Genomic DNA, 12,370 nt, shown 5'->3' with positions numbered 1-12,370 from the left:
TGGGAATATAGAAATAATAAAATGTGGTATAATTGCCCATGAGACAACTTACCAGCAGATACCAAATGTCTCTAAGATTTAAACAACTTTCAGTGTCTGTAAGGCCTTCAACAATGAGTAAAACCTAATACTTATAGTAAGCTATAAAAAAAAGTAAATATGACAAAAGGAAAAAGCCAATCAAATACTGTACATTGTTGTAAGTTAACCTAGCTAGCCTAAGGTACAAAACATTTATCAATAAAACAAAATGATAATAGTCAGCAACCAAAGACAACCACTAAATAACAGGTTACTAACTTGGGACAGCCACAAACATGTTGCAGCAAGGTTAAACATGTTTACAAGAGTGTAAAATTATGACATAAGAACAAACTAAAAATCAGTTGACAAAGGGGTAATTGGCACATCAGTTTGACACAAAGCATAAAAACAACTAACAAATAGACTAAAAACACCAAGTTACCAATCTAAGAGAACTCTCAGTTACTGAATAGTTTAATTCAATGCCACTTACATGTACAACTAATAAATATATAATGTTTCTAAGACTTAAACTATTCAATGCCACTTACATGTACAACCAATTAAATAATGTTTCTAAGACTTAACTATCAGTTTTTATGTTGATATGTTTAAGAAGTTCAAGTTCATTTTATTGACTTTTGATTATAAATTATTTCAAAAAGGAATGGAAAAAGATTGGGTGTTTTATTTTTATCAGAAAATAGCTTTGCTTACAAATTAAACAAAAATGTGTCCCCAGTACACGAATGCCCCACTCGCACTGTCATTTTCTTTGTTCAATGGACTGTGACACTGGGGTAAAAACTCTAATTTGGCATTAAAATTAGAAAGATCATATCATAGGGAACATGTGTACTAAGTTTGAAGTCGATTGGATTTCAACTTCATCAAAAACTACCTTGACCAAAAACTTGAACCTGAAGCGGGAGAGACGGACGAACGAACGGACAGACTGATGAACAGACACACAGACCAGAAAACATAATGCCCCTCTAGTATCGTAGGTGGGGCATAAAAACAAAAGCATCATAAGAATATAAATTAAAGTTACATTGCGGATGAACAAAAACTGATTCTATATGTAAACTCAAGTTTTATTGGGAATGAAAATAAGACTTTATGAAATTTGAGTATCTGAATATATCTATAGTCATTCCTTTTCAAAGATGAAAGGTCCAAAATAATTACAGAAAGAACATAGTTACCATGAGTCAATATAAAGATATACATGTATGAATAATAAAATAGATCATAGACTAAGATGTGCCAGGTATATAATTAGTACATCATTCAAACTACCACCCAATGACACAAAAAACATAAGACATAAAAGACAACATTAAGATCTACATTCTTGCAATCACATGTACTTTATATTCATAGTTATCAAAATTACTAAATAAAATTCATGAACATCAATTCTCTTCAATCAGAATGCTGAATTTTATTCTGTAATCACTAAATAAATTTCAGGAATGTCAATAAATTTCTTAAAACTGAATGTTGAAGTCATTCCTACAATCACTGTATTCCATTGACAAACAAAGATAACTTAATAGAGCCACAAAATCAAATTCCAAAAAAAGTTTTAATATGAATAAAAGGAAATATTGAGAATACGTCAATGTAACATATATTTAAGGTCACAGAAAAATCAACTGACATTTGAAGTTCAACATATGGTCTTTAACAATGTACAATAATATGTGAAGCACTAAGGACCAGAAATTTGTGAATGTGAATAAATTTCACAGAAACAATCAAAATATTCAAATAACATTTATTCTCCAAATTTATTTTTTTTAAATAAAGACAATTACGGTACTTCCTAACTTTGGACAGAAACATGAGATTAAAATCTAAATCAGCTTTTTTTCAGACCTTAAAACTCTGCCTTCAGTAATAAACATTAACATCTCAATAAATGCATCCCCTGAATGCAACTTATAACCTGCTTAAGCAAAAAGTAAAATTCTCTAACTTATAAATGATTTCCGTCATTTTAGGATTTTATTTTTATTAATCCATCACATCAGTAAGAAATCAAGCCATCAAATATATTAATATGTTAAATTATGTCAATGAATGGAAATTATGTATTCAATAAATGAACAATCAATGGAAAATATTTTTACCTGAATCGTAAATTCTTAACATAAACTATGCATTTTTTTTTTTACAAAAATCGGTAAATATATCAAGGACCTTGACACTGTTAAATATATATATGTATAAATCTTATATATGGGTAAGGACTACTTCCTACAATATGCACTTTATTTGAACCATGATTACATGATAGATCTACCTGTAAAACTGATTCCAATTTTACTATTAGTGCTCTAAGCAACATCAGAATTTGTACAAGTAGGAGTTGTGCATTTAACCACTCATGTTTTTTTCACTTCCTTAGCATGGTTAGTGTATTCTAAATGAACTTTAATAAATTGAGATATTGTACTGCCTCCTTTTTTGACAGTCCGTGCAAATGACTTTTAACAGTAATTAAAGAAAAGGTCAGATTGTTTACTACTACCAAAGGGAAATAACCCAAAAATATCTTTGGTCTTTAAATAATCTACCTACTGTCACTTACAGCTCGGCCCAAAACTAAAACTAAGAAATATATCTGACCATTAAACAGGTACAACCAAGCTTCTGATATTAAGGAGGTTAAGTGGGTACAAAAAATTCAGCAAAAAATTAAATATTATTTATTTCATTATGAATTTTATTTATTACACTGTAAGTTGTTACTTTACGATATGGTACACAAATCAACCAAAAAAATCAATTTATTTTGGTCCCAGATGACTTTTTAAATGTTTATAGTAATGTTTATTGAAAAGCTCCTAATTATCTCCCTTTCATGGAAAATTTTCATTTTTTTGCATTAAAATTGAAATATCTTTTTTAACTCACAGATGACCTATATCTTTTTTTTCCAGTAAGCTGTTCTTAAACTAAATTATTGTACATGTTGCATTAAAATTTAAGCGATTTCTGTAATTTAGTTTTTTTTTATTTTGATATACCTTTTTTCTCCTACTAGTTCAACAGAAAAAAGTACCTTAACAAAAATGCATGCTTCTTTCAAAGGCAGATTGTGAGCTCAAATGAATGATGACCTCATTTTTTAATTTTATTTTTTATTTAGTATAGGATAAAGTTTATTTATAGAAAACTAGAGGCTCTAAAGAGCCTGTGTCGCTCACCTTGGTCTATGTGAATATTAAACAAAGGAAGCAGATGGATTCATGACAAAATTGTGTTTTGGTGATGGTGATGTGTTTGTACATCTTACTTTACTGAACATTCTTGCTGCTTACAATTATCTCTATCTATAATGAACTTGGCCCAGTAGTTTCAGTGGAAAATGTTAGTCAAAATTTACAAATTTTATGAAAATTGTTAAAAATTGACTATAAAGGACAATAACTCCTTAGGGGTCAATTGACCATTTCCGTCATGTTGACTTATTTGTAAATCTTACTTTTCTTAACATTATTGATGTTTACAGTTATATCTATTTATAATAATATTCAAGATAATAACCAAAAACAGCAAAATTTCCTTAAAATTACCAATTCAGGGGCAGCAACCAAACAACGGGTTGTCAGATTCATCTGAAAATTTATGGACAGATAGATCTTGACCTGATAAACAATTTTACCCCATGTCAGATTTGTTCATAAGGCTGTGGTTTCAGAGTTATAAGCCAAAAACTTCATTTTACCCCTATGTTCTATTTTTAGCCATGGCGGCCATCTTGGTTGGTTGGCCGGGTCACCGGACACAATTTTTAAACTAGATACCCCAATGATGATTGTGGCCAAGTTTGGTTTAATTTGGACTAGTAGTTTCAGAGGAGAAGATTTTTGTAAAAGATAACTAAGATTTACAAAAAATGGTTAAAAATTGACTATAAAGGGCAATAACTCCTAAAGGGTTCAACAGACCATTTTGGTCTTGTTGACTTATTTGTAGATCTTACTTTGCTGAACATTTTTGCTGTTTACAGTTTATCTCTATCTATGATAATATTCAAGATAATAACCAAAAACAGCAAAATTTCCTTAAAATTACCAATTCAGGGGCAGCAATCTATCAACGGGTTGTCCGATTCATCTCAAAATTTAAGAGCAGATAGATCTTGACCTGATTAATAATTTAACCCCATGTCAGATTTGCTCTAAATGCTTTGGTTTTTGAGTTATAAGCCAAAAACTGCATTTTAGCCCTATGTTCTATTTTTAGCTATGGCGGCCATCTTGGTTGGTTGGCCGGGTCACGCCACATATTATTTAAACTAGATACCCCAATGATGATTGTGGCCAAGTTTAGTTTAATTTGGAGTTTCAGAGGAGAAGATTTTTGTAAAAGTTAACGACGACGGACGACGACGGACGACGACGGACGACGGAAGACGGACGCCAAGTGATGAGAAAAGCTAACTTGGCTCTTTGGGCCAGGTGAGCTAAAAATAGCGAAATCCTATATTTAAACCCCCTTAAATGTAGATTTTTTATTCTACAAATTTTTAAATAAAAGCTTTTCCCTTTCCTGGGGCTGAATTCCATATTTTGAAAGGATAACATTTAGGGGTATGTCCAAGAAACAATTGTTAAAATTCTGTTTAAAACCTTGTCATGCTTTATATATGATAAACATGATTGCAGTATAGCAAATTTTATCTAAACTTTCAAATTTAATGCAATATTATGGTGCATGTGTAAACTTACATCATAAAACAATCATTCTAAAATTCAATGCGATTGTAAAAAAACGAAATTCATATATATACAACAGATGACTGGGACAAAGCTCAACTGGTCAAAGGAAACTATGACCAAGTTTACTTAGATAATGACAACTGGACTTTACACCTTTTTTTTATCTATTAGTTCACCATTTTTTTATCTATTAGTTCACCATTTTTTTTTAAATAACTCTTACATTCACAGCCCTGAATTTTGCTATTACAAATAATCACAAATATCAATACCTCCTGATCTTGGACATACCCAGGTTCAGGTAATCATTTTTTTCAACCATGACATGCCTGGCATTAAAAAACTCTCCCTGCTTAGTACTTGTAATCTCTTTGGTGTGAAACACAAAATCAGTTTTTCTTTATAAAATTAACACATAGAAAAATCAAGGCTAAAACTCCTCATCTTCAATTAAAAAATTTATCCTAAAACATGAATGTACAAAAGTGAAGACGTTGCTAATAGAGACACAGGAATCTAGTACACATACTATTAGACACTTCTATAAAATATTAGACCACCCTTTAAAAATTGCTTGTTGCCTACCCATGGTCCAAAGGTATGAAGGGATTCTTTTTCATTTTTTTGGTAAACAAGTTCTTTTATAGTTGCATGCATTTAGACAAGAAATTGACGTTAGAGCGGGAGAAATCTTTTTTAACAAAAGACAAGTCGTACCATAATTATTCTTCGTGCAGGCATCAGCTTTTATTACAATGTATTTATTAGGTAAGTTAAGGCCGCAAACATCAAGCAATTTACATTTTATTTTTGGTCTTCCTGAGAAATTGTACATCTTATTGTCCTGGTTTGTGGGCAGACATCATTATTATTATCATCAACACAAATCATTATTTATCCATCCAATTCATAAATTAACGCCAATTAACACTTATTTATAAATCAGTAAATTTTTGTTTTCCTATGACGTTGGCGTAAACTAGTTGATACTTAGATTTTAGTGACTACACACCAAGAAATCCAAGTTCCTGATCTCAACCTCTCATTTACCTGGTTTATGAAGAAAATTGATAAGTTTTTCTTAAAAAATTTATCCCTTAACACAAAGGTACACACACAAGCCTTCACAGTGTTAATAGTGAGGTGAGAATCTAGTATATGTACTTTTAAAGAAAAATCGGTGAAGTTTTATTACAAAAAAATGTGTCAATTATACGTCATGCAACCCAACATTTTTACTCTTTTCCTTCATTAAAAATATGATGTCCTGCTTATTTAAATTAAACTAAGAAAAATGTATTTTTGTTTAAACAAAAGTGAAATAGAAAAAAAAACAAGAGATGTCTTCCTCAACATGATATTAAAAATTTCATTGGCCTTTAAGGCTAAACCAAATAATATGTGTGTTTGATGTACCCCTACCTTCCATAATTATTTTTAAGCACTGTTTAAGTCACAATGCTGCTCCCATAGACTCAATGTGAAAATTTTTTTTTTTTAAATCACTACCTACCCAACTGATTTTTTTCAGCATGTAAGAATAAACACATATAGATATACTTTTTTGTTTGGCCTTGTTATAACTTGATGTGCACTATAAAGTAACTATTTATATGATTCATTCACTAATCATGCAAAGATGTTATTTACTTAAAAGATATGGCTTTCTGCATCTCTGCACACATGTTCAACACATAAACAATTTATTTAAACCTGTAAAAATTGTATTGATTTATCATAAATAACGCATTCTTGATTACAGGTGAAATTGGCCAATGTAAAAAATTAATGTTAAAAAATAAAGTTCAAAACCTTTGATGGTTAATATTGCATTCACGAAAATGAAAATTGAAAAAACTTTGATGATTTTATTATTTTTCTCCCATTATGGGGTTTTCAAGCATCATAAAAAAATGATTGTTCTGGTAAAACCTTATGGTGGTTACTATACAACAGTGTAGTTAAAATAAAGGGATGGTAGACTAAGTGCAAGAAAACAAACTTTTGGATGATATATTGGCTCTAAATAATGACGACTTCAGTATGTATACTAAAGAAATTTATCCTGTAGAACTTACTTTAAATAAAGCTAATGATAACAATGACCACTGCCCTTTCCTCGATCTTGATATCTATATCATAAACGGGAAGCTTAATACAAAAATTTATGATAAAAGAGATGATTTTTCATTTCCTATTGTTAATTATCCATTTTTAGATGGTGACGTTCCCTTGTCACCATCTTATGGTGTTTATATATCTCAACTCGTACGATTCGCTCGTGTATGTAACAATGTATTAGATTTTAGCGAGAGAAATTTATGTATTACTGAAAAATTATTACACCAGGGTTTTCGATATCACAAACTGGTCAAAACATTTACTAAATTTTATCACCGGTATAAGGAAATAATTCGTAAATATAACTCAACATGCAGACATCTTATACGTTCAGGTATTTCACATCCAAAATTTTATGGAAATATTCTTTATAAAGCACAAAAATGTCAGTATTCTCCTCAGAAACTAACAAAACCTTTAAATAGACTTATTAAAAGGGGATATAGTTACGATACTGTTGTCAGGTCATTAAAGATTGCATATTTTGGCTTTAACATTGATTCACTGATAGGGTCTTTGCATCGGAACTAAACACATTTATTTCTTAAAAAAAACAGTTGTTGGCATGACACGGGTTATGTTCTTCTCATATATTTTATGATAGTATGATACTAAACCCCTAACGGGAGGGATTGTACCTGATATTCATATGATGAAGACATAATCTTTCAATCAGTTTAATTGAGGTCTGGAGCTGGCATGTCAGTTAACTGCTAGTAGTCTGTTGTTATTTATGTATTATTGTCATTTTATTTATTTTCTTTTGTTACATCTTTTGACATCAGACTCGGACTTCTCTTGAACTGAATTTTAATGTGCGTATTGTTATTCTTTTACTTTTCTACATTGGCTAGAGGTATAGCCAATGTAGACATTTTTTTTATAACATGTTTAACCCCGCCGCAATTTTGCGCCTGTCCCAAGTCAGGAGCCTCTGGCCTTTGTTAGTCTTGTATGATTTTAAATTTTGGTTTCTTGTGTATAATTCGGAGTTTAGTATGGCGTCCATTGTCACTGTACTATTATGCATATTTTAGGGGCCGGCTGAGGGACACCTACGGGTGCGGGAATTCTCGCTGCATTGAAGACCCATTGTTTGCCTTCGGCTGTTGTTTGCTCTATGGTCGGGTGGTTGTCGCTTTGACATATTCACCATTTCCTTTCTCAATTTTATTGTAATAAACAAGAGGCTCCCAAGACACAATTGCTCACCTGGTTAAAAGTATGCCATTTTGATATTTATTGGTTATCATTATCCTATAACTATTGTGACACATGGCCTCAGATGTTGACTGACTAGCAAATCTTTTTTGCTTTTAAAAGTTTCTCTCTTCAACTCCCCTAGTTTTTACAAAAATGCAAGAAATGGATAAAAAATCAACAGTATCAGGGGCGTAGCTAGGTATTCAGTCAACTGTAGGCACCAATCGGCAGGGGGTCTAGGGACCGCTTAAGGCCCCTAGCAGGTCCAGGCCAGAGCCCTGGTAGGGGTTCAGGGCCAAAGCCCCCAGACGGAAAATGGTTTTCAGCGTTTTATAGCTGCAAAATTTTATGTACAAAAATATTTAATGAAAAGTTCGAAGAATTATGAATAAGGTACCATAACATCTGACTGGTGAATTAAATAACGCATTACAATCCGTAATATAAAAAAATATATTTACAATATGCATTGCCCAGCGTAGATCAGCGTATCCCTTTAATTAAGCAGGTACACCCTGTTTGGTATTATCATATCTATTCCGTTCTGATTGATGTATACATTTAACTTAATTAATAGTACAATTTGACGATCCTTCATTAAAAAAAAATAGGCACGTACACACTGATACTACTGCATCAACCATCAATCTCTTGAATCTTAAACCTTCACCCTAGCCACACAAACACATACAGACATAGTCGATGCCTAACAAAATTCAAGAAATTCGTGTTTCTTTATATCCTCTACTGTAAAATCCCTACCTGCTTAGGAATTTTGAACAATTGTGGCCATAATGGATTACACGCAAATTTGAGAATACTCAAAATTACAGGAAGCCAGTTGATTGATTGATTTTTTTTACATCCAGTGTCAAATATGTATGCAAGTTCAGGACCGTTGTTTTTTTTTACAATAAATACAACTTGGAGCTAGGTCCTGTAATAGGTGTCGTCCAGGACGAAGGTCTGGAAATTTTAAAATGCCATGCATTGGAAAATGAGGGATTATTGGATAGCAGAAATTTTGCATTTCAGTAGAACAACTGTGAACTCCTCAAAGAGTTGCATTTTCTCTACAACTAGGCATCGGATTTAATGTCCCCATTATGACCAGACGTGACTGGTCATTTATACATTTATACATCCTGCACAGCCAAACGGACGACCAATATTGGCAAGTCGGTTGAAGACAAAGTGGAAAGATAGTTGAAAACTAACAACAGCTAATTAAAAAACTCATGTGTCTAAGTTGAAGTTTATTCAAGTTTTTGTTGATAGAAGTGAAATGATCAGAACCAAAGTTCTAGTTTATAGTTTCTATATATATATAAGGTAAAATTGGAAAAACATTCAATTCTATCCAATATTCCATTCACTAAGGACGAGAGACTAGTGTACACATGACATTCGATAATTAAAGAGTTTAGACAGCTTCACCGGCTTTCATCTACAGATAACGTTGTTTATTATTTTTTTGTTAAATATTTGTGAAACAAGAATGTGTCCAAAGTACACGGATGCCCCACTCACACTATCATTTTCCATGTTCAATGGAGCATGAAATTGGATAAAAAATATAATAAGCCATTAAAATTAGAAAGATAATATCACAGGGAACATGTGTACTAAGTTTCAAGTTGATTGGACTTCAACTTCATCAAAAACTACCTTGACCAAAAACTTTAACCTGAAACATGCACTTTCATTTTCTATGTTCAGTGGACCGTGAAATTGGGGTCAAAAGTTTAATTTGGCTTTAAAATTAGAAAGATCATATCATAAGGAACATGTGTACTAAGTTTCAAGTTGATTGGACTTCAACTTCATCAAAAACTACCTTGACCAAAAACTTTAACCTGAAAAACTTTAACCTGAAACATGCACTTTCATTTTCTATGTTCAGTGGACCGTGAAATTGGGGTCAAAAGTTTAATTTGGCTTTAAAATTAGAAAGATCATATCATAAGGAACATGTGTACTAAGTTTCAAGTTGATTGGACTTCAACTTCATCAAAAACTACCTTGACCAAAAACTTTAACCTGAAGCGGGACAGACGGACGAACGAACGGAACAAAGAACGAACGAACGAACAGACGGACGGACGAACGAACGAACGGACGCACAGACCAGAAAACATAATGCCCCTCTACTATCGTAGGTGGGGCATAAAAATTATATGTAGGCACGTGCCTAAAGTGCCTAATGGCAGCTACGCCCCTGAGTATCAAGTAGATTGTTAGCAATTTTAACTATGATGACTGATCTGTAGATCTTTTTGTGCTGAACAGGGTTTTTTTGCTTGTATTTCACTATCTATTATAATATTACTATTTTTCAAAGCTGCATAAATGTAAAAGAATCATTTTTCAGCGGCAATAAATTCACAGTTATTTGACAATGACAATGTTTCTTTCTTTCTCTATTATAGGTTCTGTGACAAATCAGTAAAATTAGTATTTGAAGGGCATTAACTCCTACAAGAGGTCAAGAGACACTTTTTTGTGTCAACCTATTTGTAGATCTTACTGTTCGGGTCATTCTTACTGAGGCACTGAATTAAATACAGTTGTGAGTATTTCAGATTAGGCTACAATTCAGCCAAATAAAGCATAATCTTTTAGGCCAAGTAAAAAATTTAAATTTTTGCGGTCGTATAAAAAGTATGTGTGGTTCCAGTTACATCTGAAAAAAAGTAAGGGTAGGTAGGTAGGGATCTTTTTTTATTTTGTGTTTTTTTTTTACATTGAGTCTATGGGAGCAACATTCTGACTTTAACAGTGCTTAATGAAAAAAGTCAATAAAATCTTTAGGGTAGGCTATTTTTGAGTCGAAAAAGTAGGGAAAGTAGGGTTACTGGAACCACACATATATTTTTATTTGGCCTTATATACAAACTTCAACATACATGTCTTATGTGCAATTTAACTGTTTTAGTGATCTGAGTTGATTACACAAAAGAGTTCCTGTTTTTTTGTTAATTTTTCTGAAAATTATTAAGATAGGATAAAAAATTCCCATAATAGCAGGTGCACAACATCAACATATATATGAAATATACAGTGGCAGATCCAGAGGAGGGGTGTTCTAGTTGTGACCCCCCCCCTTTCTTTTTAAATGACGGGATCCACCCTGATATTCCTGTGAAGTTTCAGGTATTTAGAAATATCGATACACAATTCCTCTAACAATTCCATAATAATAGATGTAAAACTTCAATATGGGTGCAATCTTTAAGCAAAGGTTTAAGGGTCTGAGTTGGAAACTGTAGAAATTGATTACACAAAATAGGCATCCACTTTTCATGTCGCCAATCTGTCCGACATTTCCATATTATTAGTGAGTTTAATTTGGAACTTTTGACATCATCCAACCTGGCCAAAAATGGAAATAAGTTAAAATTGTCAATTAAGGTCAAATTTACACTCCAGTCATATGTTGCAAGATTTGTAGAACTTGTCTTGCTTGTCACCATTGTTTGTCAAAGTCTCTCTGAACTATCAGAATTTGACAGATAAATGCATATGCCAAACTTATATTTTTCTTGTCCTTTTTTTTTAATGTGGTTGTTGCTGGCATAAAAAGACAAAAAAAGGACAATAACTCTAAAAGGAGTTGGCTGCAGACTATTTCAGCGATGTAATTATTTTGGAGTTTCAGTTTCTCTCCATCTACTATGCTTTCCATAATAAACAACCATAAAATGTCAATATCAACACCTACAAGCAATTAATTGTTGATGCAAAATATTTTCGTACTTTTGAAGAAGATTATCAAAGATCAATTTGCAGGAATAAAACGTGGTAATAAAGAATTAATTAATGATGCAAAATTAAAAGTTTTTATACTTTTTAAGATAACAATTAAAGGTCCATATGCAATAATAAAGAAGGCAGGGGTCCCCAATTGCCTACACTTTTTTAGCACCTAATTAAGTTCTGCAAGAAAGAAATTAACACCGGGTATTTGTCGCTAATTTCACAGTTAAGATTAATCATATTGAAAAGATCCCCTCATTGAATTATCACATTAGTTTGAATGAACCAGGAACAAGAAAATAAAGTTAGAAAACGGAAACTAAAATTTTTGCAATTTTTCCATTTATAAAGGGGCATAACTCTAGAACGGTTAAAGTGACGCCATCAAATTTCAAATTTGATCTGTGTTTTGTGGTAATAAGCATTGTATATAAGTTTCACAACATTTGGTTGAGGCAAAATCAAGTTAGAGAATGGAAACCAATTTTGGGAAGTACGGATGTACATTGTAGGTATGGACTGATGGACAA

The sequence above is a fragment of the Mytilus galloprovincialis genome, chromosome 12, assembly GCF_965363235.1.
Source record: "Mytilus galloprovincialis chromosome 12, xbMytGall1.hap1.1, whole genome shotgun sequence".
NCBI lineage: Eukaryota > Metazoa > Mollusca > Bivalvia > Mytilida > Mytilidae > Mytilus > Mytilus galloprovincialis.
The sequence above is the reverse complement of the archived record's forward strand: the minus strand, read 5'-3'. Positions refer to the sequence as shown.